Source organism: Apodemus sylvaticus, chromosome 22 (genome assembly GCF_947179515.1).
Source record: "Apodemus sylvaticus chromosome 22, mApoSyl1.1, whole genome shotgun sequence".
Taxonomy (NCBI): Eukaryota; Metazoa; Chordata; class Mammalia; order Rodentia; family Muridae; genus Apodemus; species Apodemus sylvaticus.
In genome coordinates, this window is record NC_067493.1 from 1,934,812 (window position 1) to 1,961,377 (window position 26,566).

General features: G+C 40.9%; 2 pseudogenes; both read left to right on the top strand.

Annotated features, from left to right (window-relative positions):
• Positions 1-26,566, top strand: part of LOC127673198 (zinc finger protein 431-like) — a 132,110-nt pseudogene that overhangs the window by 51,415 nt on the left and 54,129 nt on the right.
• On the top strand, positions 16,429-17,983 carry LOC127673159 (uncharacterized; annotated as a pseudogene).

Below are 26,566 nucleotides of genomic sequence, written 5' to 3' on the forward strand. Positions count from 1 at the left end.
AGCTAATTTTCTGTTACCAATGTTACACATTTTTAATCATGCCCAATAACTTATAAGCCAACATTCTATAACCAAGACATGCGGAATATTTTTCTATAATAAAATCCAGACAGAATTTTAGTAAAAATAAAAAGAGTTGAGTCTCTCTTCCTTGCCTCCTTGTCTTGTGGCTTTGAGCAACAGCAGGTTCCTTTGACTTTAATTCATGGATGCTGTAGACCCTTCTTGGAGATTTGAACTACAGTCTATGCTTATGAGCTGCCAAGAGGGTTCTTGGAACCACTTGGCTCCTGTCTTAATCAGGGTTTATATTTGTGCACAAACATCATGACCAAGAAGCAAGTTGGGGATGAAGGGTTTTATTGAACTTACACTTCCACATTTCAGTTCATCACTAAAGGAAATCAGGACTGGAACTCAAGCAGGTCAGGAAGCAGGAGCTGATGCAGAGGTCATGGAGGGATGTTTCTTACTGGCTTGCTTCCCCTGGCTTGCTCAGACTGCTCTCTTATAGAACCCAAGAGTACCAGCCCAAAGGTGGAACCACCCACAAGGGGCCCTCCCACTTGATCACTAATTGAGAAAATGCCCCACAGCTGGATCTCATGGAGGCACTTCCCCAACTGAAGCTCCTTTCTCTGTGATAACTCCAGCCTGTGTCAACTTGACACACAAAACTTGCAAGTACAATTGACCTCTTGTCAACTTGACACACAAACACAGCACTATTAAGCCTCAACCCTTACTTTCTTATTCATCCCCAAGATCTAAATTACTTTAAAGTCCCACAGTCTTTACATATTAAAAGTTTAATCACCTTAAAATGTCCAATATCGTTAAAATTAAAAGTCTTTTTAAAATTCAATCTTTTAACTGTGTGCTCCACTAAAATACTTTCTTCCTTCAAGAGGGACACATATCAGGGCACAGTCGCAAACAAAAGCAAAACTCAAACTACAATGGTTCAATATCTGTAATCCAACTCACAATCTTCCCGGCTCCACCAAAGGCTTGGGTCACTTCTCCAGCTCTACCCTTTGTAGCACACAGCTTGTCTTCTAGGCCCCAGCTACTTGTACTCCACTGCTGCTGCTGTTCTTGGTGGTCTTCTCATGACACTGGCATCTCCAAAACACTGCTGACTTCTACTGTAATTAGGCTTCACCAATAGCCTCTCACAGGTTCTCTTCATTGTCACAAACCTCTGCTCCGATGCATGACCCCTTCAAGTCTTGGGCCATTAATTGCAACTGAGGCTGCACCTTCTCCAATGGCCTTCCATGGACTCTCACTGTGCCAAGAGCCTCAGCTGCTCTTCATGACCCCTTCATGCCTTCAAAACCAGTACCATCTGGGTAACTCTTACACAGTACCAAGTCCAGCCACAGCACAAAATAGAACTGTGGCATTCTCTGGAACACACTCTCTGTGCTCTCAGAAAACACTTCCAAGGAGATTCCATCTCAGTGATGCTGGTCTCTTCTTAATCACCGCTAATTTCTTAGCTCCAGCTTACCATCATCAATAGTCCCAGTAACACAAAGGTTTGCTTTAGTGGTTCTGGTATCTTGTTACGCACAGCTGATTCTTCAGCCCCAGCTAACCAAAACCACAGATTCTTCACAATAAAAACATGGGCACTGTCAGAGTCTTTAATCTTCCCTCTGAAATTTCACAAGCCAGGCCTCCATCTTTTGCACTGTTTTTAACATTGTCTTCCAAGCTCCTACAGAACTTTCCACTGAGCTCTTAATACTCTAATGGATTTTATAGCTCAAAGTTCCATAGTCCTTCAACCGTTCTCCCCAAACATGGTCAGGTTATCACAGGAATACCCCACTACGCTGGTACCAATTTGTCTTAGCCACTATGCTTCAAGATCTCCATACCAAGATACAGGTCAGAAACTTATATCTCTGAGCCTCCAAATTAGGATCATAGGTGAGCCTTCCAATTCTAGACTGTAGTTCATTCCAGATATAGTCAAGTTGACAACCATGAATAGCCACTACAATCCACCCCTTGTCACCTTGACACAAATAATATCTCATGTCCATATGAAACAATACTAATTTTTTGAATACAGCTAACATGATATAACTATTCCTCGTACAATTGCAAACGTATTTTTAAATTTAAAATGGGGAAATGTCCCTTGGAAACATTCTTTTAGTGTTTCAACACCAATTGATGTTAAAGGGATTGGAAGAAAAATAAATGCATCTTTAACAAAATAAGGTAGAAGCATTCATATTACTTATAACCCTCGTTTCTGCAACTGGTTAGGTGGCCTTACCTGGTATTTATAACTACCTTCCTCTGCTACCTATTCTGTATTTCCTTCCTCATTGACAAGCACTTCAGCAGGCCTTGGCTCTTTTCCTGGAGGATTGACCCATACCTTCATTCCAGATGGGTCCGTGTCCTTTGTCATCCTGCTTGGATTAGGCAGTTGTAGTTTCCCATTGACTTTAATCACAGGACATGGTAGTACTAAGAGATTCCCTAGGGAATCTCCTGCACTCCAGACATAATTATCATGACTGGCAAGTGTGCTGATTACAGCTGAGCTTTCTCCCAGCCCCAGGGTTCAATGAGAAGCCACTGTGAGGACCAGCACAGAAGAGAATACTGTAAGTCAGAGAGCAGCAAAGTTAGTGAGTTTATTCAAAGAGCAGAAAATCAAGATGACCTCAGTGAGAAGGATTATGGGAATGAGTTTTCCCAAGGGCCACAGGAATGTGTGAGGCCCATACCGAGGCCTGGATGACTATCCTAAAAGTCCTGGATGTCAGCTGCTGGGCAACAGAAACCAATCAAGAGAACAAAAAGGAACCTATTCTCTTTTCCTGCACTTTTTATTTCCTAAGTAGCTCTCCTGTTTTAATGTAGTGTCTATCTATGTCTTAAGCTTTCAGTAGGCCAAGCTTTCTGTCTTTCCTTTTCTCTTTTGAGACAGTCTCATGATGCACGCTAGACTCAACTTTTCTATATTGCTGAGGCTGACAGAGGATGTCTGTGATGGCTTTGTCTCTCAACTTGATTACATCTCCTCGAATTAACTAAAATTCAAAAATGGAGAGCATACCCGAGAGTGATTTTTGTACTTAATTTAAAGTAGGAAGATAGACTTCTATTCTGTATTATAATTTTTTGGAATTTTCATTTCATTTATTTCATGTGCATTGGGCTTTTGCCTGTATCAATGTCTGTAGTGAGAGTCTCAGATTCCTCTGGAATTGGAGTTATAGATGGTTGTGGGCTGCCATGTGGTTGCTTGGAATTAAAGCCAGGTCTTCTGGAAGAGCAGCTAAGTGATCTTAACTACAGAGTCATTTCTCCTACACTTTTAATCAGGATCTTAAGGTAGGACATCACACCCTTAGTTTTTGCCACACACTCTTCTTTCATTCTAAATAAATACGACATGGAAGGAGGAAACATTTGCCTTTTGCTCTTGGCTTACTAGCACGTGCATTCCTTCTCTGATATTAGAGCCTGTTTTCTTGGGATTCCAGCTTCTTCTGAAGACCAGCTGAGACATTGAGCTTTGTGGACTGAGCAACTTTGGACACTTGAATTTTCCATTCATAATCAGACACTGCTGGATGATAATAAACCCCATGTATGTAAGTACAATATATAGATTTAAAAATGTTTATGTCTTTTGTGTGTGTCAGAGAGAGAGAGAGAGAGAGAGAGAGGATGAGAGAGAGAGAGAGGGGAGAGGGTGAGGAGGGGGGAGACAGAGGGAGAGGGAGAGGGAGAGGGAGAGGGAGAGGTAGAGGGTGAGGGAAGGGGAGAGGGGTGTGGATGGTAGAGGGAGAGGGAGAGGGAGAGGGAGAGGGTGAGGGAGAGGGAGAGGGAGAGGGAGAGGGAGAGGGAGAGGGAGAGGGAGAGGGAGTCTGTTACTCTAGAGTTTGCTACCTCATATAATGCTCCTTACCTTGCACTAAATTCCTGCTGGGAATTCCTTATATTTATTACCATGTCTCTTTTATTATGTACAGAGTAGAATCATACAGGGTTTCTTGCAGCCTAAACATGCAATCTATGAATGTAAGGAATTACAAAGAAAGTCCTCAATGGAGTATATTTTCTAAAAATCTAAAAATTAATGTCACCATTATCTGAGGTAAAGCATAAAATATAGATCCTAAGGAAATTCAAGTCTAGGGTCATTGAGATGGCTCTGCATGTATTGGCCCTTGCTGCTAATCCTGACAGTCTGGGTTTGATATGCAAGACCTACATGGTGGCAAATGGGAACCAGGTCTTACACATTGTTGTATGACTTTCACATCACTGGATGCACAGGCCTTTAATCCCAGCACCAGGGAGCAGAGGTAGGCAGATTTTTGTGAATTTGATGCCACTAAAGCAAAAGGGTAAAAAACAAATGTCTATGAAAAGAGGACATTTCTGTGATAACTTAATGCTTACTCCTCAGTATGTCTGTAAATCCAGGAAACAAAGTCTCCAAGGGAGACAGAAGAGCTCCAGCATGTCATATTAATGCCTGCTTCCCAGAGACACAAATCCCTCCTCTGATTAGATTCTGTCAATGGCAGGGCGTGGCCTATGGATCAGGGGTTGGCTTTCCTATAGGAATTAACTATGGTGTGTAGAGAGAGGGTTGAATCAGCCATCAAACTGAGTGAATCTGCTGAGGTTGCTTCGGTCCCCAGCACTGAGGCACCAATATGCTAGGTGTGGTCTTAAATATGGAAATAGGTTCAGGAATTTCATCTATAGTGACCCAGCAAATCCTTTATTCTCTTTCAGCCTCTTTGGTAGACCTGAGTTCCTTCCATCCCAGAAGACCGGGCTCCAGAATTTGTCAAAATCAGTGGTCAGATTGGTAACTAGCACAAGGAATCCTTTGCCACAATGTCCTGTGTGTACTATAAATTTTCCTTTAAACTCACCTATGACATCATCAAATTTGATGGGCTCCATATCTCCCTGTGCAGCTTAAAGAAGCAGATTATGTGGAGAGAAAAGCTGAAAGCTGCCAATAGTGATCTGCAGATCATCAACGCAGAGACCAATGAAGAATATAGTGATGATAATGTGCTCATTCCTAAATATTCATCGGTGATTGTCAGAAGAATTCCTAGCAAAGGTGTTAAGTCTAAAAGCAAGAACTCTGTTCAACAGAAAACTGAACCAGGAATGACAACCAGAAAAGCAATTGATGACTCTTCTGAATCTATTTCTCTGGCCCAGCTTACAAAGACTGCCAATCTGGCTGAAACCAACGCTTCTGAGGAAGACAAAATCAAAGCAATGATGCTGCAATCTGACTGAGATTATGACCCAGTCAATTACATGAGGAAAACCCAGGCAGGTCTACCAACTCCATCTTATATTTGCCTTCATTGTGGTAAACCTGGTCATTATATTAAGAATTGCCCAGCAAATAGGGACAAGAACTTGGAATCTGGCCGCAGGATCAAAAAGTGCAGTGGAATTCCTAGGAGTTTTTTGATGGAAGTGAACGATCCTAACATGAAAGGAGCAATGCTTACAAACACTGGGAAATATGTAATACCAACTATACATGCAGAGGCCTATGCAATTGGGAAGAAAGAGAAACCACCCTTCTTATCAGAGGAACCATCATCACCTTCAGAACAAGGTGGTCCTATCCCAGAGGAGTACTTGTGCCTCATCTGCAAAGACATTATGAGTGATGCAGTGATCATCCCTTGCTGTGGAAACAGTTACTGTGATGAATGTGTAAGAACAACACTCCTGGAGTCAGATGAACATACATGTCCAACATGTCAGCAAAACGATGTTTCTCCTGATACTTTAGTTGCCAACAAGTCGTTAAGACAGGCTGTTAATAACTTTCAAAATGGAACTGGCTATCCAAGAAGACTACGAAAACGCTTACCTCCACCCACATCCCCAATACCACCAAAAAGGCCACTCTTTCAACAGAACCTGCAGCCTAGGATGAGGTATCCCATATCAGGACAGCAGGATCCTCTGATTCCAGTGACATCTTCCGCAGCTCGCTCAACTCACTCCATATCTTCATTAACTTCAAATCTATCTTCCTTGGCTCCTTCTGTGCCTGGAAATGCATCTTCTCTCCCAGCTCCAGTACCTGATATGACTGCAACACTATCAACATCAGTCCATGCAGAAAAATTAGATGAACCCTTTCTGGATTCTGATAGTAAATCATTACCAGCTCCTGCACTTACATCAGAACATTCAAAGGGTGCCTCTTCAACTGCTATTGTGGAAGAAAAGATTTACCAGGTGCCAGTCCTTTCATCTGGTCCAGTAAGAATAAAGACTGGTTCAGGTCTTGTTCGACCAGGTTGGGAACATTCCAACAAGCTTGTGTACCTAGTTTCTCCACCACAGAAAATTAGAAGAGGAGAAAGAAGCTTTTACGGACATATAAACGGAAGGAAACACCACAGTGAAAGATCACAGATAACTCAAGGCCCATCACTAGCAGCAACCCCTGGCTTTTTGCCTGTTCCACTAGCTCCATTGTACCTGCCTCCTCCACAGACACTACCTCTTCCTCCAGGTGTACCTCACCTAAAGTTTTCTCTTCAGTTTCCTCCTGGTCAGCCTCCACAAGCAGGATATAGTGTGCCTCCTCCAGGGTTTCCCCCAGCTTCTGCCAATACAACCGGAGTACAGATTCCCCATTCAAATATGGTCCCTACAAAACAGGCACCTCCTTTGTCCAGAGAATAATTCTATAGAGTGCAAGGGCTACTAAAGGAAGAGTCTAAATATTCCTATAGTGGGTCATCATATTTAAGAAGTTCACACATGTACGCAAAGTCAAGGTCTGGCTCAACAGGCTCGAATTCTTGCTCTAGGTCCTTCAGATGTTCACATTCTCGCTCCTATTCAAGATCACCCCCATACCCCAGGAAGGGGAAAGAGGAGAGCATCAATTACTGTTCACGGTCCAGAACTCATGGATACCACAGATCTAGGTCAAGGTCACCTCTATATCGTCCATTCCACTCAGTGTCTAGATCTTCTCAAGCATTTAGTGGACAGTCTCCCACTAAAAGCAAAGTACCTCAAGGAGAAAAAGAGCGTGATTGTTTTTCCTAGATATAGGCACAACACATCCCCTCATGACATCAAAGAGTATTGTGGACAGAGTGTCAGCTTTACAGACTCTCTTTGTACAGAGAAATAATACCACCAGGAATGAGAGAGGAAATACCATGAGTGGTATGACAAGTACCAAACGGTATGCAATGGGTGTGAAGTATAGATCCTCTGCAAACAGAGAGGTCTTTTCTCCAGAGAGACTTTTACCTTCCTCAATATCAGAAATTCACCCTCACAAGAGGGCACAGAGAAGACTATGCTACTGGACAAATCATAGAAATAAACATCTAGGTGACAACTATCCAGATAAGCTTTCAAGAAGAGACAATCACAATCCAAAAGATAATCCGAAATCAAGAGAGAAGGACGGTGAGAATGTTCCTGGGAACAGAAAAGGAAATAATCGCATGCTGGACATCAGTAGGAAGAGAGACTCTCAGGCATGAGAGTATTCCATTCCCCAGTGTAAGGGAATGCCAGGGTGGGAGAATGAAAATGGGTGGGTGGGGGTGCACCTCCCAGAGGCAAGGGGATTAGGGATTCGATGGGGGAGAACTGGAACAGGGAAATCATTTGAAAGATAAATAAAGTAACTATCTCCCCCTCAAACGCTTTTGGACTGGTATTCAATATCTATTTTGTTTCTGAGACATCAGTTGGGAGTTCAAGTCCAAGTATGATAAAATCTATGCTAGTTTATTTGTGCCTCAATACCATGATCCTGCACTTCTTTACTTAAATGTACAGATTTCATTTCCAAATATCTACTCAAACATAAAATCTCAGACTCTTAGGCTTTTAAAGCTCTTTGGAAATTGGTTTTGGAGAGACATTTCATTTTACATATATGCATATATTATATGTAAATTAAATTATATTTAAAGCCACATTTGGAGAAAAGAAAAATGAAGAGAAACAATTCATCTCAATGACTTTTATAAAATTGTCTTGACTTATATTTAAACTAATGAAACCATTGCAATTATTTATTTATATGTAAATATAAATAATACTTTCTATATAAATACGCATACACAGAAACATGTATATGACAGTTTTAATGGCCTAATGACACCATTCCAAGCCATTTTCTCAGGTACACAGTTCTTCCATTTTTAGCTGTTCCAAAAACTTGACAAACTGAAGATAATTGCCCTTTTAGTGTATTCTTTTATCACCAATAAAGAGCTAATGTATTTAACCAATAATTGCTTGAAAATGTGTTTGCTTTCCTTATTTTTATCCTAAATACATTTGTCCGTGGATCCATTTTCCTGACAGTAGTAATGAGGTTGATTATTTTAATGGTTTCTTTAAGATCTGAAAATCGGGGAAAGGTCTTTACCAATTTGATAGAGGGCTAAAATCCAATATATACAAAGAACCCAAGAAGTTGGACTCCAGAGAACCAGATAACCCTATTAAAAATGGGGTACAGATCTAAACAAAGAATTTTCACCTGAAGAATATCAAATGCCAAAAAGCACCTAAAGAAATGTTCAATAACCTTAGTCATCAGGGAAATGAAAATCAAAACAACCCTGAGATCTCACCTCACACCAATCAGAATGAATAAGATCAATAACTCAGGAGATGACAGGTTCTGCACAGGTAGTGGAGAAAGAGGAACACTCCTCCACTTGTGATGAAATTGCAAGTGGGTTAAAAACATAAAAACTATCCACTCGGGAAATCAGTCTGGTGGTTCCTCAATACTACTGGTTCCATAATACTACTGGAAGACCCTGCTATACCATTCCTGGCCATATGCCCAGAAGATTATCCTGTATGTTATGAGGACACATGCTTCAATATGTTCATAGCAGCCCTGTTTATAATAGCCAGAACCTGGAAAGAACCCAGATGTCCCTCAGTGGAGGAATAAATACAGAGAATGTGGTATATATACACAATGGAGTACTATTCAGCCATTAAAAATAACAAATTCATGAAATTCTTAAACAAAGGAATGGAACTGGAGACTATCATCCTGTGTGAGCTAAGCCAATCACAAAAGAACACTCATTGTATTCACTCACTGATAAGTAGATATTAGACTAGAAGTATTGAATAACCAAGACACAATCCACACATCACAATCCACACATCAAATGATGCCCAAGAAGGAGGAAGTGACAGGCAGGTAGATCAATGGACTAGAATTGAAGACCCAGAAATGAACCGACACACGTACCGTCACTTGACCTTCGACAGCTAAAACCATCTAGTGGAAAAATGGTAGCATTTTTCAACAAATGGTGCTGCTTCAACTGGAGTTGAGTATGCAGAAGAATGCAAATGAATCCGTTTTTATCTACTTGTAGTAAGTTCAACTCCAAGTATATCAAGGCCCTCCACATAAAACCAGAAACTCTGAAACTAATGGAAAAGAAACTGGGGAAGACCCTTGGGGACATGGGCACAGGGGAAAAGTTCCTGAAGAGAACACCAATAGGTTATAATCTAAGATCAAGAATTGACAAAGGGGACCTCATAAAAATATATAAAGTTTCTGTAAGACAAAGGACACTGTCAAAAGGACAAAATGGCAACCTACAAATTGGGAAAAGATCTTCACCAACCCTAAAACTGTCAGTGAGCTAATATCCAATATATACAAAGAACTCAAGAATTTAGACTCCAGAGAGACAAATAACCCTATTAAAAATGGGGTACAGAGCTAAACAAAAATTTTTCACCTAAAGAATTTCAAATGTCTGAGAAGCACCATATGAAATGCTCAACATTATTAGCCATTAGGGAAATGCAAATCCAAACAACTTTGAGATTTCACCTCACACCAGTCAGAATGGCTAACCTGAAAATCTCCGGAGACAGCAGGTGTTGGTTAGGATGTGTTGAAAGATTAACACTCCTCCACTGCTGTTGTGATTGAAAGCTTGTACAACCACTCTGGAAATCAGTCTGGCCATTCCTCAGAAAACGGGGCATGATACTTCCGGAGGCCTTGGCTATACCACTCCTGGGAATAAACCCAAAGGATCACCCCAGCATGCAGTAAGGACACATGCTCCACTATGTTCATGGCAGCCTTATTTATAATAGCCAGAATCTAGAAAGAAGCTAGATATCCCTCATGAAGGAATAAACACAGAAAATGTGGGCTATATACACAATGGGGTACTATTTAGCCATTAAAAATAATGAATTCATGAAATTTATAAATAAATGAATGGAACTGGAGGCTATCATCCTGAATGAGCTAACCCTATCACCAAAGAACACTCAGGGAATTCTCAAATGGGGAAATGTGAATGGGTGAGAAGCATCTAAAGAAATGTTCAAGAGCCTCAGTCATCAGGGAAATGCAAATCAAAATAACCCTGAGATTACACTTCACAACAGTGAGAATGGCTAAGATGAAAAACACATAGGACAGCAGATGTAGGCAAGGATGTTGTGAAAGAGGAACACACCTCCATTGCTGGTGTTATTGCGAGCTGGTAAAACCACTTTGGAAATCAGTTTGGTGGGTACTCAGAAAATTCGACATAGTACTACCTGAGTAACTAGCTATACCACTCCTGGGCATATTCCAAGAAGATGCTGTTCGATATTATAAGGACTCATGCTCCACTATGTTCATAGCAGTTTTATTTATAACAGCCAGTATCGGGAAAGAACCTAGATGTCCTTGAACAAAGGAATGGATACAGAAAATGTGGTATATATAATGGAGTGCTACTCAGCTATTAAATACAATTAATTCATGAATTTTTTAGGCAAGTGGATGGAACTAGAAAATGTCAGCCAGAGTAAGGTAACACAATCACAAAGAACACACATGGTATGCAATCACTGATAAGTGGATATCTGCCCAAAATGTCAGAATGAACAATATACAACAGAAAGACCTTAAGAAGCTCCAGAAGAAGGAATACCAAAGTGCTTTGGATGTTTTGAGAAAGGGAACAAATACTCATAGGGGCAATTGTAGAGACAAAGTGTGGTGCAGAGACTGAAGGAAAGGCCACTCAGAGACTGTCCTACCTGGTGATTCATCTTATAAACAATCACGAAACCCCAACACTATTAAGGATGACAAGAAGTGCTGCTGAAAGGAGCCTCTTATGTATGTTTCATGAGGGACCCTGCCAGATCATTACAGATACAGAGGCAGATGCTAATAACCAACGATTGGACTGAGTTTAAGGTCCCCAACGGAGGAGTTGGAGGGAGGACTGGAGAAGCCTAATTGGTTTGCAGCTCTATGGGAAGAATGACAATGTTGGCCAACCAATCTCCCCAGGTTTCCCTGGGAGTAAGTCGTCAACAAAATAGTGCACATGGTTCCAGCAGCAACTGTGGCGGAGGAATGCCTTGTCGATCAACGGGGGTTGGGTGGAGGGTCCAATGAAGGCTCAATAACCTGTCTGGGGAAATCCAGGTGGGGTAGGTGGGGGTGCTTTGGGTAGAGTGGCATTTTCTTGGAGGAAGGGAATGTAGGATTTTCTAGAAGAGGGGGAACCCGGGAAAGGGTGTAACATTTGAAATGTAAATGAAGAATATATCCAATTAAAAAAAAAAGAAAAGAAATTGAGGCCACTGATGACAAGTTTTTATAATTTGACATCCATATTTTCTTGAAATACCAAATTATTGTTTTAATCTATTACTAAGGTGATGATGTAAAGAAGGAGATTGATTGCCTAACTGTTCCTGTGTAAAGCCCATAATCTGACTGTCATGCAAACCTGATTGACATTGCCCTTATTAAGGAATCCAGGCAATACAGTATGAACTCTTAAATGTCCTATAAAATAAGGGACAGTGCATTCTCTTTATTTATTTATTTATTTATTTATTTATTTAAGTTTTTTCGAAACAGGGTTTCTCCATGTAGCTCTGCCTGTCCTGGAATTAAGTCTGTAGACCAAGCTGGCCTTGAATTTAGAAATCTACCTGCCTCTGCCTCCCAAGTGCTGGGATTAAAGGCATACACCCCCACCGCCTGGCTAAAACTACATTCTCTTAAATTTAGTTGTTTTTGCACTAATAATTGCATAATTTGAGAATTAGCAATATCTTAATTAAAGAATCAGTTTCGAGCATTTGTAAGGAATGAGCTATATATTTCGATTATCAGTCTACAAATTAAAAGCTTTATTATTCAGCATTCCAAAAAGAGTGGCTATAGCATGTAATTCAATCATTTGTGAAGCAAGAGGGAAATTCAAGAGAATAAACATGTGATCCAATTATATATGTTTCTCTCCCTTTAGATGATCGATTTATTAATACAGTAAATGCATTCTTTATCAACTGCATGCATACATTTACAAAAGCATGCATTAAGGCAAATTATAACAACTTGTCTTTTGAGTAATGATTATCAAATTTGCCTAAAACGTTTCCCATACTATAGGCCAAATATGCATATTCTGCAATACACAATTTAATTGCTGTTTGGACTACGGAATAAATATTTCATTAAGTTCTTTTCCAAAATATTTTCATGAGTCTATCTTACCATACTTTATTAACATAGCAACAGATTCATAATAATATGCATGGCAGTGTAGCTTCTAATACCTCAATAAAGAGACATTGTTTAAAATCCTATCATATATAAGTCTAGCTTCTAGGATACGAATTATATAAAGTATTATTCAAATTTAGAAGTATCTTTAGAGACCTGTTTTCCTGGGTTGGCTCATGCTACATGTTATTGTTTAGGACTCTAACCTTGAGTTACCAAATTTAGGCTAACTTTCTGTTACCAAAGTTACACATTTTTAATCATGTCCAAAAACCTATAAGCCAAAACTATACAACGAAGGCATGCAGAACATATTTATACCTTAACGACAAGACAGAAACAATAATGAAATGGATACACACATTTACTTATTTAAACAAGACCAAAGGCCTGGAGTGGAAGGCATTCTCTTGGAGACATGGAATGAGGAATGTGATGAAAAATTGTGGGAGGGAGACCTTTGAGGAAAGTAACAGCTGGACTGTGAAATAATAAGAGTAAAATATGAAATATAAAGAAATACAGGATTACAAATCAAAAAATTAAACTCATGAGTTCTATAAGATGAGGCTGCACCTGGAGTAGCATCAAAGGGTGGGTGAGAATAATGGATTTGAATATTGCAAGTGGGAGGAGCCATAGGGTGGGAGGGACTTTGAATTCCAGTTTTGGAGAGATATATAAGGGCAGGTCTTCTGAGTAGAATTGAAACAGACAGAGGACTGAGCTGGTTACAGGAAACCTCTTCAATCCTGGTGAGTTGGTGAGTAGCGTGAAATGTCTAAGGTGGCTATGTAAAGGGGATATCATGTGGGAAAGCTTGGAAGGCAATGGAGGAGGCTTTTTGGTAACTTTTTGTAGCTTGTATGGATCTTTGATTGGTGAAGTCTAAAATAAGCCTTATATACAGGGAGAAAATATTGAAAATTAGTAGATGTTTCAAGTCTATCCCATAGATGTGAACAGTGCAGAGCAGTGACTTGCCCTGATTGAAGCAGTCTGTGAATGAGCTTTCAAGAGACCTCCAGGTGCTCTATTGATCATTCCAGGCACAGGATTGAGTCAACTCTTGGGTTGTACAGAAAGTCTGAATCAATAGAGAGTGAAGCCCATCTATAGGACAAAGGAAAGAACTGACAATGCGTTCTCAGGTGACCTTGGGAAAAATTGAGGCTCCAGATTGCCTAGATCAGACATAGTGGTGGTATTCTGGCTCAAAAGTGTGAAATCCTGGATGGTTTTTGGCTGAGCAGGCCCTCCTTCATCTAGAATCTGTAACCATTTTGGATGCATGGACCAAATCTTTAATCCCAGGACTTGGAAACCAATGGCAAGTGGGTTTTTGTGGTTATGAGGCCTGGCCTGTCTGTATAGTGAGAATCAGGAAGTCAGGGACATGCACATGGAACCTACCTCAGTCTCATAAGAGAAAGTTGGACAAATAAAGAGGTGTTAGAGGAAGCCAGAAATGTGCATGTCCTCTGGACAGCAGCATGAAAAGAGACACATTTCATGAGAAGGCCACTAGAGAGAAGGGTTTTTTTTTTTTTTTTTTTTTTTTTCTGCATGGAGCCCAAGAGAGGAGGAAATCCCACAGGATGGGTCAGTTCTTTGTTACACACCTTTATTCCCAGCCCTGCTTGGGAAGTAACAGTTAGGCTGATCTCTATGAATTCTGTTTCAGCCTTCTCTTCTGTTTGACTCACATAGCATACAGTTCATATAGAGAACCTCTGTCATAAAAGAAAAGAAAAAAGTCGTCCATCTGGCCAGGTTTCCATTAGATATTAAGGTGTGGCCATAGGGTTTGAAGGTCTGCTGGATTCAAGAGGATGAAAGAGGAGCCTGTGGGATGGTCCTGGATAGGGAGATTCAATTAAGGCTAAGTACTTGATATAGAATTCAATATCAGGGCAATCTGGCTTAGGTGTAAGTTCTTTCTGACATCCAGAGTAATTAGACCATCAATGCTCTTGTTTAGAAGATGAGAGTGGAATAGGGTCCATTGCAATGGGCCATGTTTCATGTCCCTTGATTCTTTATTTTGAGACAGGGTGTCATGCAGCAAGGAGAAGTATCTGGGATCATTTTTTCCAATTGTGATAATATTCCTTTTATTAAAAATAAAGTTTATTTAATCTTTTTAAAATCCCTTTTTATCCCACTCATGATCCACCCACTTACTATTTCTCATCCCATACCTCTACCTTCCTTATGAAAGAGGATGTCCTGAAACCACCTCCTACCTTACAAAAATTCCCTGCCCACTTGAAGCCTCCAGTGTTTTGAGGGTTAGGTACATCTTCTCTGACGTATTCCAGACCCACAGTATTCTCCTGAGTATGTGTTGGGGACCTCATATCAGCTGGTGTATGCTTAATTGGTAGTTGCCTATTTTCTGAATGATCTTGGGGATCCAGGTTAGTTGAGACTGCTGCTTTCTCACTTGTACTCTTGTATTCTGCTGGTGATGCTAACTTATTCCAGATCTCATTCCTAGGTTTTCAATTTCCAGGGTTGCCTAAATTTGTACTTATTATATCTACTTCCAATTTTATGTATTGGGATGCTTTAATAAATACTTTCACTCATTTGATTGTATTATCCTGTATTTCTTATGGGATTCATGTGTTTTCTCTCTAAGTACTTCTACCTGTTCACCTATGTTTTCTTATATTTCTTTAAGTGAGTTATTTATATCCCATTTAAGGGATTCTATTATCTTAAAGAGATAAGATTTTAGGTCATCTTCCTGAGTTTCAGGTGCATTTGTATATTCAGGGCTTGCTGTGGTGGGAGAAGTAGGTTCTGATGATGCCAAAGTTTACTGGCTTCTGTTTCTTATGGTCTTGCTCTTGCCTCTTGCCATATGGAGCAAGTCTTTCCTGGTCAACGTGTTTCAGCCTGGGGAATGCCTCTTTTGTCCCTGGGTTGATTCAGGTCTCATGATAGGACAGTGACCATGGATGTAGCAGACCACCTGTGGGATCTTCTGACTGTGGCATCTTCAGAGGGGCATGTACACTGGTGACTTGTTGCCTTGGTGGCAGTGGGTCTTCAGGGAGGCCTTCTTGGAGACCTATTAATTGTGGGATCTTTAGAGGTGCAGAGAAGCTGGAGATATGGTATTTTGGCTGTGACAAATCTACTGGGATGTCTTCATACTGTTGAATCTTCAGATGATCATTCAAGCTGTTGCCCTCTGATTATCTGTTCTCCAAGGAAGTCTAAGGGCTGTGGGTTCTCTTTCCCTGTGTGCAGCAGAACTGCAGGGAGGCTTGCAGACTGTTGATTCAGTTGCTCTGCATGCTGCAGTGCCACTGGGATGACTTCAGTCTTTGGTGTCAATTGTCCAGTTGCCTTGTTTGCAGAACTCCTCTGATGTGATTAGAGTGTGGAGTCAGTTGCCCTGCATGCCACAGAACTCCTATGAAGCCTTCATACTGTGTATTTTTCATGGGCAAAGTCAGAATAGCTGGTGGTCTGCCCCAACAAAATTTGAAAGCCAGAAGGGTAGGAACTGGACAATATAAACATTGGACAAGAACATTCAACTGCCTTTGGACCTGGATTGACAAGCTCTCCTTAACACTGGAACTAAATGCATATTTATTACAATACTGAGAATACTTTTAAGATTTGGAAACAGAGGCAGTTGGTCAAATGAATGGTGCTCCTGACTGATTCCTGCTCTATAACAGTCCAAAACAAATGCTGAGTAGGCAGGATGGGTAAATCTGTGCTCTCTGTATCTTTTCTGATGTGTTTTCTTTTACCAGATTATCCAGTATGGGAACACATTCCAATAGGTTCAGAATACACATATGGCCGAAGGTCCCTCCTTGTACACAAAATTCCAATTGTCTTCAAATGCACCCATAGAAAACAGATCCCAAATGCTTCAAGAGCCTGCAAGGAACTTACCTTTTCAAATGTGTCAGAATCCCCTATTGACCCCAACAAGTCCAGTGCAATCAAGTCTTTCAGGCCCTGAAAGGGACCTACATTTGCAAGAGTTCCAAGGACAATCAAGAAAATTGGGTATCCAAATGCAACTAGATCCTGTAATGGGCCCAGGATTATCTACTTTGAGAAAACCCTCAGGGCATCCAAATTATCAGATACATAAGTGAAATCTGTTTTCCATGGTCTCCTAGGACCTGTGGCACTGTCAGATAAATATGGTGACCATCAATCTGGCCCTGTGACTTCAAGAAAGCTGCGAAAGGAACACATTGTGTACTCCAAAATTCAAAAGTACCTGCTGCAAGAAAATTTTGAAAAGTGCCAGTCCCCAGACCAGGATCAATGTGTGGAGCTAGCAGCATTAGTTGGTGTGACTGAGATGGAGATCAAGGTCTGCCTCTCTCTTTTCACTCAATCCAAAAGCAACAATCTCCCCCTTTCCCACCAGGGACTTTAATTTTATTCTTAAATATTTAGAGCAGTGTTCACAGTTTTAGGTGGTGGATATTTACGCATCAAATGCTGGTCCGCAAATTTTCTATCAACAAGGTACCAATATCGAATAACATTGTTTCCATGCAGGGTCTCAGAAACCTAGACATCAGAGCTCCTGCTAAAACACAGGACACACTGGCTCAATCTCCCCTGTCTTTTGGTGTCTGGTCATATACATTTTACCTTATTATAATATCCTAGCCATCTTGAGCTTCCTGCTTCTTTGTTTCTGACATGTGAAACATTGCTATACAAACAACTTTTATTCAAAAACATCAACTTGTTGTCCAGTTAGTGGAAAACATTTATTCTTCTGATGACTTCTTACTTTTTCAGATCTGGTTTAAGAACAGCCAAGCTAAATACAAGTAGATGACTCTCCAAAATATTACAGAAGCTCTGCCAGAGGCCAATGAAAGTTCTAAGGCTGTTTTTGGGTCAACCCATTTTCTGGTCCCATACCTCTTGTTTCTGCTGAGAATGGAGAGTCCATGTATTCAGGCACATTTGTTGAGGTGTCCCTTCCCAAACTCAACTGTATCCAGGAATCTTCTCTGCATCATTATCAGGCCAGTGATGGAGACAGGTGTAGTAAGCAAGAAGATCTGCTTGTTGGCTATGCTCCCATTACAACTTGGGATTCTGGTCAATCAGCATCATTTGAAGCCCAGACTGATCTAGCAGTGATTGAAACCCCAGATGGCCTGGAAACTGCCACCCACAGCCCAGTGGAGTCTCAAAGTTCAGGTCCATCTGCAGAGGAACTCTGACAAACAATCCTTGAAGACTTTGACAAATTAGAGGACTGGCTTACTCTGAATTCCACTCCAACTCCAAGTTACATCTCTCAGCTCCTTGAGCATTCCAGGACTTTACAGTCATGAAGAAGTGTGTTATATACACGATTCATCTCACTAATTGGGGAAATACATTAGGGCTATCTTTAGAAGTTTTGTACCACTGTGGGTTATATAGAGGAGTTGTTTCAAAGTTACAGTAAATAATAATTCTTCATTGTTAGATTATGTTCTCATTAAATAAAAAGAGAAAATAGTTACCATAAAATTATTTTATTTCATTATATTATTCATTTTTTATTCTAATCACTACCCCATAAGTCCCACTGGCCCGTAGTTCCTCATCCAATCCATTATGTAAAGTTTTCCCCTAATATTTTTTAACATTTTTTACGTTTACTATGATAGTATCACATAATAGAATAGAATAGTCACAAATTAAGAAAGAAAAAAATCAGGATAAAGTTTCCTTGCCATTTTTGTTTACAGGATGCAGTCAGAAAAGGGAACAAATTAAGATGACTAGGGAAACATTCTATAACCACCAGAACCTAGCTGAAGTTACATAATGTTAGAACTCAAATGCTAAATTACATATTACCCAATTACTCGATAAGTAAAATGAGACTCCAAAAGTTATTTTGTATAGTATAACAACTTATACGTGAAATACAGAGCAATTTTTTTTCTCAGAAAGCAATAGGGCAACTCTTATGAATTTCCTTTGTGAAGTGACTAGAAAATCTTGATATGACTAGGCAGCTCTGCTTTACCAGTAAGCTGCTCAGAGCTAGTATAGAACTGCTTAATAGAGAGGTACCATTTCAGGTTTCAGAAGGCAGCAATAATTCTATTTTGACTTTTATTCTAAATACTTACAATATTTAGGGTGACAATTGAAGCATATTAAGTGAAGGTCATTAAGATTTAATGACAATTGAGACCTCCGGGTGTGGGTCCTTTGTCCTCCCTGGAGAACAGCAGAGGGAGATAATCCCCACAGCCATATTCGCTGCCTGCTGGGGCAGAAGAGCTTCATTAGGTACTGTATCACCCTGAGCTTTAAATCTCTGGGGGTGAAAACTGTCAGTGGTCTGCCTGCTCTCAGGAACTGAACACATAGGAGGTTCATCTGCCAGACTTCCTGGTGTGGGGCCTGTGTCCTGCCTGGAGAGCAGCAGAGGGAGAGAATCCCCACGGCCATATTCGCTGCCTGCTGGGGCAGAAGAGCTTCACTAGGTACTATATCACCCCGAGCTTTAGGTCTCTGTGGGTGCAAACCGCCTGGGGTCTGCCTGTACCCAGAAACTGAGCACATAGGCGGTTCGTCTGCCAGTCCACCGGGTGTGAGGCCTGTGTCCTGCCTGGAAAGCAGCAGAGGGAGAGAATCCCCTTGGCCATATCCGCTGCCTGCCGGGTCAGAAGAGATTCACTAGGTACTGTAGCAACTGAGCTTTAGATCTCTGGAGGTGAAAACCACCAGGGGTCTGGCTGCACTCAGCAACTGTGCTATAGGCAGTTCTGTCTGCCAGTCCACTGGCCATGGGGCCTGTGTCCTGCCTGGAGAGCAGAAGAAGAAAAGTATCCCTGAGGCCACATTCATTGCTTGTCAGGGCAGAAAAGCATCACTAGGTACTGTATCACTCCGAGCTTAATATCTCTTGTGTTGCAAACCACCAGAGGTCTGCCTGCATCCAGGACCTGAGCACACAGGTGGTTCATCTCTCAGCTGGTAGGTAGTTGGGCCTGTGTCCTGCCTGGAAAGCAGCAGAGTGAGCAACTCCCCATGGCCATCTTTGTGGCCTGCCAGGGCAGAAAAGCATCACTAGGTACTGTATTTCGTGAGCTTAAGATCTCTGGGGGTTCAAGTTTCCATGGGTCTGCCTGTGCCCAGGACCTGAGAACATAGGCAGTTTATCTGCAAGCAGGTCGGTTGTGGGGCCTGTGTCCTATGTGAGAATCAACAGAGGGAGTGACCCCACACACACCATCTTTGCTCCAAAACAGAGCAGTCCGAGAACACCTGGTCACCTTGACAACCAAAGTATAACATTTCTTTAGGCAAGACTGAGCGGGGCTCCAAAGGCAGAAAAGAGGAAGGCAGCATATCAGTAATCTGTGCCAGAGGAAACCCAGTCATCCAGTGTCGTGGACATAACCTTAAAGGTCCAAAGTAGGTTGAAGCACCAGCCAGTAACAATAAGACCATCTAACACCAGTGAAAACTAGATGGCTAAAGGCAAGTGTAGGAATGTTACTAACAGAAAACAAGGCATTATGGCAGCATCTGAACCCAATTCTCCACCAATACCAAGTCTTGGATATACCAACACACCAGAAAAACAAGAGTTGGATTTAAAAGCACTGGTAAGTATCCTGTTAGAGGAATACATGAAGGACACAAATAAACCTCCTTAAGAAATTCAGGAGAAAAATGATCAAAAGGTAGAAGCCCTTACAAGGGAAACACAAAAATCACTTAAAGAAATTTAAGACAATATGGGTCAGAAGTTTGTAGTCAATAAAGAGGAAATGCAAAAATCACTTTAAAAATACAGGAGAACTTTGTTCAACAGGCAGAAGTCATGAAAGAGGAAACACAAAAATCTCTCAAAGAATTAGAGGAAAACAAGCAAATGATGGAACTGAACAAAAACTTCGAGGATCTAAAAACAGAAGTAGAAACAACTAAGAAAGCACAAAGGGAGACAACTTTGGAGATAGAAAACCTTGGGAAGAAATCAGGGACCATAGATGCAAATATCAACAACAATATAAGAGATAGAAGAAAGAATCTCAGATGCTGAAGATTCCATAGAAACCATGGACTCAACAGTCAACGAAAATGCAAAATGCAAAAAGCTTGTAAGCCAAAACATCCAGGAAATCCAGGACACAATGAGAAAGACAAATATAAGGATTATAGGCATTGATGAGAGTGAAGATTTACAGCTTAAAGGGCCAGCAAATATCTTCAATAAAATTATGGAAGAAAGCTTCCCTAACCTAAATAGAGAGATCCCCATGAATATACAAGAAGCCTAGAGAACTCCAAACAGACTGGATCAGAACAGAACTACCTCCACTCACATAATAATCAAAATCCCAAATATACTAAACAAAAATGAATACTTAGGGCAGTAAAAGAAAAAGGGCAAGTAACATATAAAGGAAGACCTATCAGAATTACACCAGACTTCTCATCAGAGACCTGGAAATCTGGAGGATCCTGGGCAGAGCTCATGCAGACTCTAATAGAACACAAATGCCAGCCAAGACTACTATACCCAGCAAAACTCTCAATCACTATAGATGGAGAAACCAAGATATTCCATGACAAAACCAAGTTTACACAATATCTTTCCAGAAACCCAGCCCTACAAAGGATAATAGGGGGAAAACACCATTACAATAAGGAAAACTATACCCTGGAAAAAGCAGGATATTAAGCTTCTTTCATCAAACACAAAAGAAGATAGCCACACAAGTGTAAAATTAGCATTTAAATGATAGGAAGCAATAACCACTACTCCTTAATATCTCTTAACATCAATGGACTTAATTCCCCAATAAAAAGACATAGACTAACAGACTGGTTAGATAAACAGGACCCTACATTTTGCTGCATCCAGGAAACACACCTGTGTCAAAGACAAAAACTACCTTAGAGTAAAAGTCTGGAAGACAATTCTACAAGCAAATGGTCTCAGTTAACAAGCCGGAGTTGTCATTCTAATATCAGATAAAATTGACTGTCAACCTAATGTCATCAAAAGAGACATGGAAGGCCACTTCTTGCTGGTCAAAGGGAAAATCCAACAAGAAGAACTCTCAATCCTGAACATCTATGCTCCAAATACAAGGGTGCCCTCATTCATAAAAGAAACTATACTAAAGCTCAATGCACACATTGCTCCTAACACAATAATTGTAGGTGACTTGAACACTCCACTCTCATCAATGGACCAATTAGGGAAAACAGAAACTAAACAGGGAGACAGTGAAACTAATTGAAGCTTTGGACCAATTGCATTTAACATATATATATATATATTACTTTGTACTTTTCATCCCAAAGCAAAAGAATATACCTTTTTCTCAGCACATCATGGTACCTTCTTGAGAATCGATCATATAGTTGGTCACAAGATAGACTTCAACAAATATAAGAAGATTGAAATAATCCCATGCCTCCTATCAGATCACTATGGAGTAAAAGTGGTCTTTAATAACAATAAAAACAATGGAATTTCTTTTAATGATTTTTTGTTTCCCTTGTAAGGGCTTCTAACTTTAGATCCATGTCTCCTGAATTTCTTTAAGTATGTCCTTCATGTGTTCCTCTACCATCATCATGACCAGTGATTTTAAATCCAAATCTTGTTTTTCTGGTGTGATGGAGTATCTAGGACTTGCTGTTAGTGGAGAATTGCGTTCAGATGCTGCCATATTGCCTGATTTCTGTTAGTGACGTTCCTGCGTTTGCCTTTTGCTATCTAGTTCTCACTGGTGTTAGTTTGTCTTGTTGTAAATGCTGGACTCACTAGTGCAAGCTGCCTCTTCCAAGCTGGCCTGTGGTGCACACCTGACTTCCTGTAATGCCTGGAGATAGGGTGCTGTGGCCCAGGCTGTTCCAGAACCAGAGGCAGAGACATGATGGCTCCAGCCAGAGGCCTCCGGACTGGATCCGCTGCTCTGGAGGGCTAAACTCACCAGAGCACATTGACTCCTCCCAGCCGGTGTCCCAGGTGCACATCTGGTCTCTTGCAGGGCCTGGAGATGTGGTGTTGCAGGACAGGCTGCTCTGGATCTCAAAGCAGAGACCTGAAGGCTCCTTCCAGAAGCCTCAAGACTGGAACCTAATCTCTGTAGGGCCCGACCCACAGGAGCATGCGGTGTCCTCCTAGCCTGCCTCCAGGTGCACAGCAGTCCTCTTGCACTTCCTGGAGACCAAATGCTGTGGCCCAGGCTGTTCAGATCCCAAAGCAGAGGCCTGAAGGCTCCTGCCCGGGGCCTGCTGGACTCACCAGAGCACACTGACTCCTCCCCTTTTGCCTCCAGGGTGCCACTCTGGCCTCTTACAGGGCCTGGAGATGTGGTGTTGTAGCCCAAGCTGTTCTGGATCCCAAAGTGGAGACCTGAAGGCTCCTGCCAGAGGCCTCAGGACTGGAACCTAAGCTCTATGGGGCCGGACCCACCAGAGCATGCTGAATCCTCCCAGCCTGCGTCATGGGTGCATAGCAGGCCTCTTGCATTTCTTGAAGGCCCAGTGCTGTGTCCCAGGCTGTTCAGATCCCTAAGCAGAGACCTGAAGGCTCCTGCCCGGGGACTGCTGGACTCGCCAGAGCACACTGACTCCTCCCAGCCAGCCTCCTGGGTGCCCCTCTGGCCTCTTGCAGGGCCTGGAGATGTGGTATTGTAGCCAGGCTGTTCTGGATCCCGAAGCAGAGACCTGAAGGCTTCGGCCAGAGCCCTCTGGACTGTAACCTAAGCTCTATGGGGCCGGACCCACCAGAGTACGCTGAGTCCTCCCAGCCTGCCACTGGTTGCACCGATTTAATTTTTACATCTGGCTAATTTGCTGAAATTGTTAATCAGCTTCAGAGTTCTCTGGTATAATTTTTGTGGTCACTTATGTATACTATCATATTATCTGCAAATAGTGATACCTTTAATTTTTCTTTGACAATTTGTATACTCTTGATCTCTCTTTTTGTCTTATTGTTACAGCTAGCACTTTGAGTACTCTATTGAATAGATATGGGGAGAGTGGGCATCCTTGCCTTGTCCCCTATTTTAGTAGGATTGCTTCAAGTATTTCTCAATTTAATTTTATATTGGCTGTCGTTTTGCAGTAAATTACCTTTATTATGTTTAGGTGTGGGCTTTGAATGCCAGATCTCTCCAGTACTTTTAACATGAAAGGGTGTTGTATTTTGTCAAATGCTTTTGGTTTTGTTGATTCTTTGTATTCTTTGTTTTCTTTGTTTCTATTTCTTTGATTTCCACCCTGAGTTTGACTATTTTCTGCTGTCTACTCCTCTTGGGTGTGTTTGCTTGTTTTTGTTCTAGAGCTCTTAGGTGTGCTGTTATGTTGTTAGTGTAAGATCTCTCCAGTTTCTTTACCTGGGCACTTAGTGCTATGAATATTCCTCTTAGCATTCCTTTCATTGTGTCTCTTAAATTTGTGTATGGCGTGTCAAAGTTTTCATTAAATAACTGGAAATCTTTAATTTCATTCTTGTTTTCTTCCTTGATTCAGTTATTATTGAGTAAAGATTTGTTCATTTTCCAAGTGTATATGTGTTTTTTGCTGTTTTGCTGTTACTGAAATGTTATAGATTATGGTGATCTGATAGGATGCATGGGATTCTTTCAATCTACCTGTACTGGTTGAGGGTTGTTTTGTGACCAATTATATGGTCAATTTTGGAGAAAGTACCATGAGTTACTGAGAAGAGGTGTATTCTTTTGTTTTAGTGTGAAATGTTCTGTAGATATCTGTTAAATCCATTTGGTTCAAAACCTCAATTAGTTTCACTGTGTCTCTCTTCAGTTTCTGTTTCAATGACCTATTAGTGAGATTAGGGGTGTTAAAGTCGCCCACTACTATTGTGTGGGTTCAATGTATGCTTGAAGTTAGTATAGCTTCTTTTATGAATGTGCGTGTATTGGGAAATAGATCTTCAGAATTGAGACTTTTTCATGGTGGATTTTCTTTTTCATGAATATCAAGTGTCCTTCCTCTTAGCACTTGATAACTTTTGGTTGAAAGTCTATTTTATTGGATATTAGGATGGCGACTCTGGATTGTTCTTGGGATCATTTTCTTGGAAGCCTTTTTTCCGTGCTCTTACTCTTAGATAGTATCTGTCTTTGTTATTGAAGTTTGTTTCTTGTATGTAGGAAAATGCTGGATCTGGTAAGTATATCCAGTCTGTTAGCTCATGTCTTTATATAGATGAGTTTAGTCCATTAATATTTAGAGATATCAAAGTCAGATGACTGTTGATAATATTATGCTTGATTTTGTTGGTGACTTTATGTGCTTGGGGCTATCTCTGTTTGGGTCTGTTGTGTAATGATAATATGTTCTCTTTTCATTGCTGTACGTACCTTTTTTTGTGTTGGAGTTTTCCCTCTAGGATCCTCTGTAAGGGTGGATTAGTGGATAGTTAGTGTTGAATTTGGTTTTACCCTGCAATATTTTGGTTTCTCCATCTATGGTGATTGAGTGTTTTGCTGTATATAGTAGCTTGGGGTGGCATTTGTGTTCTCTTACAGTCTGCAAGACTTCTCACCAGGCTCTTCTGCCTTCTAGTGTCTCTGTTGAGAAGACTGCTGTAATTCTCATAGAATTCTCTTAAAAATTTGCATATTACTTGGTCGTTTTTCCCATGCAGTTTTTAATATTCATTCTTTGTTCTGTGCCTTCAGTGTTTTGATTAATATGTGACAAGAGGAATAAATTCTGGTCCCATTTATTTGCTGCTCTGTATTCTTCTTAAGACATTATGACCATCACTTTCTTTAGGTTTGGAATATTTTCTTCTATGATTTTCGTAGATATTTTCGTTCCTTTGACCAGGGTGTCTTAGCTCTCCTCCATTCCCTTTATTCTTTGATATGATCTTTTCGTGTGTCCACAATTACCTGAATGTGTTGGGTTAGGATTTTTTTTTTTTAATTTTGAATTTCTTTTGGCAGTTGTGTCTATGTATTCTACCGTATTGTCTACATCTGACATGATCTCTTGTATTCTGTTGGTGATACTTATATCTGTAATTCCTGATCACTTTCCCAGGTTTTCCATTTACAGGTTTGCCTCAATTTGTGTTTTGTTTATTGCTTCCACTTCCACTTTTATATCGTATAGTGCTTCATTCAGTTCCTTGATGTGTTTGATTGTGTTTCCCTATATTTTTAAGATATTTATTTGTTTCCTCTTTAAGTGCTTCTACCTGTTGACCTGTGCTTTTCTGTATTTCTGTCAGTGAGTTATTTATATCCTCCTTAAAGGACTGTATTATATTTATGAGATAGGATTTTAGGTCAGCTTCCTGATTTTCAAGTATGTTGGTATATTCAGGGCTTGTTGTGGTGGAAGAACTGGGTTCTGATAATGCCCACATATATTGGCTTCTGTTCCTTATGGTCTTGCACCTGACCACATTTCCATAAGTTGTGGCAGAAGACTGATTGTGGCCACAGGGTGGGAATGTCTTTTGGACATGAGGGGATGGGAGAATAGCCTTTGGGAAGGCCCAGGGGGAGATTCACTTAAGGCCATGACCTTGAATTAGGATTCCAATACCAGGGTGGGTCTGTGCTAGATGTAAGAGCCTTATGATTTTGACTAATTTGACCGTGAGTGCTCTAGTGTAGATCAGGGTGGGATGGGCTCACTTGATGTTTTTGGTTCTATGGTTCTTCACTCCTTGTTTGGAGTCTGAGAGTCTAGCAGAAAGGAAAACGATCTGTGAATTTTTTTTGTTGTTTTTCAGACAGGGTTTCTTTGTGTGGCCTTGGCTGTCCTGGACCTCACAGTGTAGACCAGGCTGGTCTTTAACTTGAAATCCTCCCACCTCTGCCTCTGAAGTGCTGGGATTAATGGCATGCACCACCACTGCCTGGCTGTGACTCTTTAAAATATTTAATTATTTTATTTATTTGCACCCTCATACCCCCATGAACAATCCACACC